The 6,390-nt window shown below is 45.7% G+C and overlaps 1 protein-coding gene across 10 annotated transcripts in view; it reads right to left on the minus strand.

The window, feature by feature from the left end:
- The window catches only part of PGAP2 (post-GPI attachment to proteins 2), a 48,732-nt gene that overhangs the window by 27,874 nt on the left and 14,468 nt on the right, over positions 1–6,390 (minus strand). For 9 of the 10 annotated variants that reach the window (XM_027773940.1, XM_027773924.1, XM_027773945.1 and 6 more), the window contains exons 2-3: positions 4,308–4,396; positions 189–249 (exon numbers count right to left, since the gene is read on the minus strand). The gene's annotated coding sequence lies outside the window, so the exon portion shown is untranslated. Of the gene's footprint in view, positions 1–188; positions 250–467; positions 563–4,307; positions 4,397–6,390 lie in introns of those variants that run through there. The other variant, XM_027773934.1, reaches the window with a different exon arrangement.

The following is a 6,390-nucleotide window of genomic DNA, read 5'->3' on the forward strand; positions in this document are numbered from 1 at the left end:
CGCTGGGGCGGAACTTAGGGAGGAAACTGCGCCCAGATCCTTGGCTGGCTCCTCCCCGCTTCTGAGTACCCCTCGACCCTCGGCTCTTCTCCCTTAATCTGACGTCTGCTCAAGGCAAGCCTCTCCCGCCCTGGTCTGCCCCACTGATTCTGGGGACAGGAGGGCAGCCGGAAGGTCCCTGGACACACCTGGGTTTGACATGTTGGATAAGCCACCCTTTCACCTTATTGCTCAGCTGCGTTCCATCACCTGTTGAAAAAACATAAAATTATGATCATTCAACGGGGCCCCGATTTCTCTCATTCCCTGATCCCAGTCTCTTCTGCTCCCCGCCCCCAACTTTAACCGAATTATCCACCCTTGCCCTTCTGAAACATTGAGTTAGTTTCCATTCCAGCCTACGCGCCCCTTCCCCAAATTTTCCTCCCAAGAGCTGGCGGGGAGCATTTTGAAAGCAAACGGAAGACCTCCTCGTAGGTAAGTGAGATCCGGCGTGGTTCACCCCAGAAAACTCTGGGCTAGTGTTGTTTCTGTCTTTGATCAGGAGAGGGAGCCCTGTCCTCTCCAACAAATAGCAAGGGGAGGTTCTCCTGCAAGGCCCCAGACTTGGCTCTCTCCTCGCGAGCAGAGAGTTGATCTCCACAAACAAGTTCCCAAGGTTCCCTTCCAACCTGACTCCGACTGTCCCATAAAAGAACTTGAGTTGGGTAAGGTGAGTAATTTACCACACAGAGAGAGGTGCCTATTCCTTCATCGGTAAGATGGTTTTAGGAAATCCACATTGTAGGGTTCTTGTGAGAATTGGAGGTTATAAAACAGTGTGCCAGGCTTGAGGACGGTACTCAATACCTGAGTTATTACAACCCTCAGGTGATGTGTAGGCTAGTCTGAACCTGTCCTGTCCTGAACTTTGTCCCTTTACATGTTTATCTCTTGGGAGAGACAGACAGATAGGAACTACCAACGGAGTCCTCACACTGTGATCCTACCCCTAGCCTCAGCCAGCCAGTAATCACAGGCTCATGTACAAGACCCAGTGTGCAACAGGGAGACCTTAGAACACAAACTCAGGAACTTCCTGCATGGCCTCAGTAGTGCTGAGTGTTGCATGACCACTATGCCACCGTGGCTTGCCCTGCCTGTGGCTTTTCTGAACTGTGGTGGTCTTGGTGGTGACTGACCCTCTTTGAATATTTATTTCACCATCAATTTGAAAGACTTGCATGTTCCTTGATTTATGTGATGAGAAGAAAAGAAGGGTTCTTACTGCGTTACAAGGACTTCGTGCACTCTCTCTTAGTTGAGTCTCCTAAGGTAAACCTGATGAAATCCATTTTTTTTTTTTTTTGGAGAGGTTTTCGCTATAGGGCGTGTGCGTTCGCCAGACAGACAGAGAGAGACATAGAGACAGAAAGTGAGAAATCACCCCCCAGGGGGGATGGTCACTCCGCAATCCCTTCTCCTCCATTCTCCTCTCGGGATCTTGGGCACGCATGCACTTGTGCCCGGCGTGAGTTCCAAGCCACCGGGTCCGGGACACGAACTGCAGTCGACTATGTGGGAGTCCAGTGACATAGCCATTATGCTAACTGCTGGTTCCCCCTTTTTTTTGGAGAGGTTTTTGCTCTACGGCGTGTGCGCTCGCCAGGCAGACAGAGACAGAAAGCGAGAAATCACCCCCCAGGGAGGATGGCCATACCGCAATCCCTTCTCCTTCGTTCTCCTCTCAGGATCTTGGACACGCATGCACACACGCCCGGCGTGAGTTTTAAGCCACCGGGTCCGGGACACGAACCACGATCGACTATATGGGAGTCCAGCAACATAGCCATTATGCTAACTGCTGGCCCCTGAAATCCATTTTTTAAAAAAGAATTATTTATTTAATTCCATTTGTTATTATAATTAATATCATTATTTTAATTTGACCAGACAGAGAGAGAAAGGCAAAGCAAGCCACCAGATCAGATCTGGGAATCACGATCTGCCATGTGGGAATCCAGCTCCCTTAACCAGCACGCCACCTGCTGCTCCCCCCCCTTTCAAAAAGGTTTTTGCTATAGGGTGAGTGCGCTCACCAGAGAGACAGACTGAGACAGAGAGTTAGAAAGCAAGAAATCACCTCCCAGTGGGAGATGGCCACCTTGCAATCCCTTTTCTAGTTACCTCTTTGGGATTTGGGGCACGGATACACACATGCCCAGCATGAGTTTTATTTTATTTTTTGATTTTTTTATTTATTAATTTTAATGATTATTTATACATCATTTAGATTGTAAAGAGGCCCTACCCAGTGTGACACACACCTCAGTCCAGCCCAGCCGAGAACATACGCACATCTTCATCAACAAATAACAAACTATATCCGTATCCCACAAATGCCCTTCCTCTCCATTTCTTCCCTCAAATTTCCTTTCCCATGCTCTTCCTCTCCCCCACTCTCTCCACTTTGGCTCTAGTGTTCATAACAATTTTGTTTTTGTTAATTATTCATTTAATTTTATTTAGTCATTCATTTACTTTAATTTTACCAGAGAGAGACATATACAGAGAGAGAAAGAGAGAGAGAGAGGGAAGGTGAGAAGGCAAGCCACCAGGTCTAGGACTTGAACTGTGGTAGGCCATGTGGGAGTGTCCAGCACCTTAGCCACCGTGCCACCTGCTGGTCCCCACATAACAATTTTTAATGCTTGTATGTCCTCCAGTCTTTCAGTCTCTGCCATAGAGTAACCCAGCGTGAGTTTTAAGCCATCAAGTCAGAGACTCAACCGTGGTGGACTACATGGGAGTCCAGAGACATAACCAGCCATCTGCTGGTCCCAGAGTCCTTTTTTATCTTAAAGAAAAAAAATACTTACTTTATTTAACTTTTTATTTATTAATTTTTTGAGAGATTTTTGCTATAGGGTGTGTGCGCTCACCAGACAGACAGAGACAGAGAGACAGAAGGCGAGAAATCACACCTCAGGGGGGATGGCCACACCGCAATCCCTTCTCCTCCATTGTCCTCTTGGGATCTTGGGCACACACACATATGTGCCCAGCGTGAGGTTTAAGCCACCGGGTCCAGGACTCGAACCGCGGGTGACTACATGGGAGTCCAGCGACATAGCCATTATGCTAACTGCTGATCCCTATTAATTTATTTTAATTTGACCAGAGAGGGACAGAGAGAAAGAGAGTGAGAAAGCAAGCTGCCAGGTCTAGGACTCAAACTACGGGAGTCCAATGCCCTTAACCACTATGCCCTCTGCAGGCCCCAAAATCTATTTTTTAGATAAAGACATTAAACAAACATCTAAGCATATAGTCTTGCCCTCATTCTGTACACACTCAGTGTTTGCTGAGGTGGCGTTTGTTCATTGTCCAAGCCGCTGTTGCTGCTGTCATTGAGTTATTCCGGTGTCTCCCACCTTCCTTGTGGGTTTGCCTGGTGTCTGGACATACTCCAGCAAAGGTTGTGCCTTTGCTATCCAGAGCCACCATTCTTCATCTTTAGCCACAATCACTGCTTTGGTCTTCCAGTACACACACACACACACACACACACACACACACACACCAGACAATCCCACGTAGACTGAGTGTGCATTCCCAGGGATGTTCCAGCCTCCAGGAGCATGGAAGCAGTATAGAAGTTGGGACAGAAGAGGGGAAGAGGATGTGGCATGTAGTTGTCAAGGAAAGCTTCCAATAGGAGACCTCCTTCACTAGTCCCTTGCACTCCTGTCCTCCATCATCCTCCCCATTATAGCCATAAAGGTTTCTTCTTAAAACCCAGATCTGGGAACCAGCAGATGGCATAACAGTTATGTCACTGGACTCCCACATGGCCATAGTTTGAGTCCCAGATCTGGTGGCTTGAAATTCATTCCGGGTACATGTGTGTGCTTTCCTGAAATCCTGAGAGGAGACTGGAGGTGAAGGGATTGGGCATGGCCATCCCACCAAGGGGATGATTTCTCACTTTCTGTTTCTCTCTGTCTTTCTGGTGAGTGCACATACCCTATAACAAAAATATCTCTAATTAAAAAAAAAAAAAAGATTAGGGAAAAAGAATTAAACCAATCTGACCATGTTGCTCACCTGGTGCAAATACAAATAAATGCTCATATATTAAAAATGAGTTGAAAATACATTTAATACACGTACATTAGTCTACAATTGGGCAAAATCATATCCAAAAAAGGCTGATCACTCAGCACCCTGCAGGGTTTCCGTTGTTTTCCCCCAACTGTATAACTGACTGGGAGCTGTGGCTTGCCACTGTTGCCCAGCGTCCTGAGAAGGTATCTCGGGATACTTACCACATACTCTGGAAGAGGTCCAAATTCAAAATTCAAAGTACAGTCTCTACTGAACACATACGGCTTTTGCCCCACCGTGAAGTAAAAAACTGTGAACAAAACCATTGTAAGTTAGGGATTATCTGTAAATTATTTAGCAATTCCTCATAGATTTTAGGATCAAAGGCAAATTCCTTAGTGTGGTGGTATCCAACATACTTCATATATCTAACCATCTAGCAATCATATGTTACATTCTTCCTAACTCACTTCTTCCATACTTCTTCCATGTTTAACTTTCTCATTACCTCTCTCCAGACTCGGCTACCTGCCCACCTCCCCACTCGATGGGCAGCGTCACGTAGCTTCCCACCACATCTTCATCGGGCCTTGACCGCAGTGTGGCAAAATACTTTGTTTCCTGTTTCTCACATCTATTTAGGAGCATATTAAAGGATGGAACTTCCATCTGTTTCATTCATTTCTTGATCTTTCAGCTCAGTCCAGAAACAGGTATATGGTAAGAGTTTGGAACACACTGATTTAATTGAACTAGGTTTTGAAAGATGGGCAGTAGATCAGAGATTTAGGAACTGTAAGAAAGGCCTTTGAAGAAGGCCTGCTAGAGAAGAAGCCACGGGCCTTCAGGACAAGGTTCCACATGGCTACTGTGAACTAGATTTTTAAGGGAATGAAGATTTTCTACTAATAATTCAGCCTCCAACAAACGAGCTAGCGCAAGCACAATAGAACAGCAAAGAGATTCTGGATCACCTCTGTCTGCTTGCTCCTGAACATTAAGGCTGAACCTCAAGAATTTGAAAGAGGGAACCAGCAGTTAGCGTAATGGCTATGTTGCTGGACTCCCACGTAGTCGACTGTGGTTCGTGTCTCGGACCCGGTGGCTTAAAACTCACGCCGAGCGCGTGTGCGTGCGTGTCCAAGATCCCGAGAGGAGAATGGAGGAGAAGGGATTGCAGCGTGACCATCCCCCCTGGGGGGTGATTTCTCGCTTTCTGTCTCTATGTCTCTCTCTGTCTGTCTGGCGAGCGCACGCGCCCTACAGTGAAAATCTCTCAAAAAAAAAAAAAAAAAAAGAATTAAGCAGGAGTATTGAAACTCTACCCTCATTCTTACCTCATCCAGCACTAAAGTGACTGATATGCTTCCATAGTGGCCCTGTTTATATAGGAAGGCTGAGAGAAGCTTATAGATAATTATATATTCCTTTGTAAAAAGCTAGAAATTGGGGCTAAGCATGGGGAAGGGACCAACTTATCAAAAATGACTTTTAAAAATTACATTTGAGGAAGTATGTTAGCATTTGAGGAAGTATGAAAACCATAATCTTTTTGTACTGTCTGAAAGAAAAGAGCCTGGATAAAAATTAATTATATTGAGCACACAATAATAGATTTAGCAGTAAGTTTGTTTTTCTTATATTATTTTAGGAATGACTGTCTGCAAAAAACCTGGAAACCGAGAATGCAACCATCATTGTAAAAATAAACAGACATGCGGACATGACTGCTGTGAGTGCCATGAAATAGGCATTAAAAATTGAAAGGTTGGGACCAGCAGACGGTGTAGTGGTTATGTCACTGGACTCCAACATAGCTGACCGCAGTTCAAGTTCCAGACCCGGTGGCTTCAAATTCACACAGGCGCATGTGCATGTGTGCCCAATATTCCAGGAAGAGAATGGAGAAGGGATTGTGGTCTGGCCATCCCCCCTAGGGGTTGATTTCTCGCTTTCTGTCTCTATGTCTCTCTCTGTCTGTCTGGCGAGCTCACGCGCCCTACAGTGAAAATCTCTCTCAAAAAAAAAAAGAGATTTGGAGGGCCTGTTTGTTACTACAGAATAACTTAATCTATCTTCACTAATCTTTGATTATGTTCATTTTAATTGTTCCATATTTTAGGATCAAGTGCATAATATAGAAAAACAAAAGATCAGGAGGGGACCAGCAGTTGGCGTAACGGCTGTGTCGCTGAACTCCCATGTAGTAGACAGCAGTATGAGTCCCAGACCCAGTGGCTTAAACTCATGCCAGGAGCGTGTGCGTGCGTGACCAAGATAAGAGAATGGAGGAGAAGGAATTGT

This window comes from Tupaia chinensis, unplaced genomic scaffold (genome assembly GCF_000334495.1).
Source record: "Tupaia chinensis unplaced genomic scaffold, TupChi_1.0 Scaffold000047_1, whole genome shotgun sequence".
Classification (NCBI taxonomy): Eukaryota; Metazoa; Chordata; class Mammalia; order Scandentia; family Tupaiidae; genus Tupaia; species Tupaia belangeri.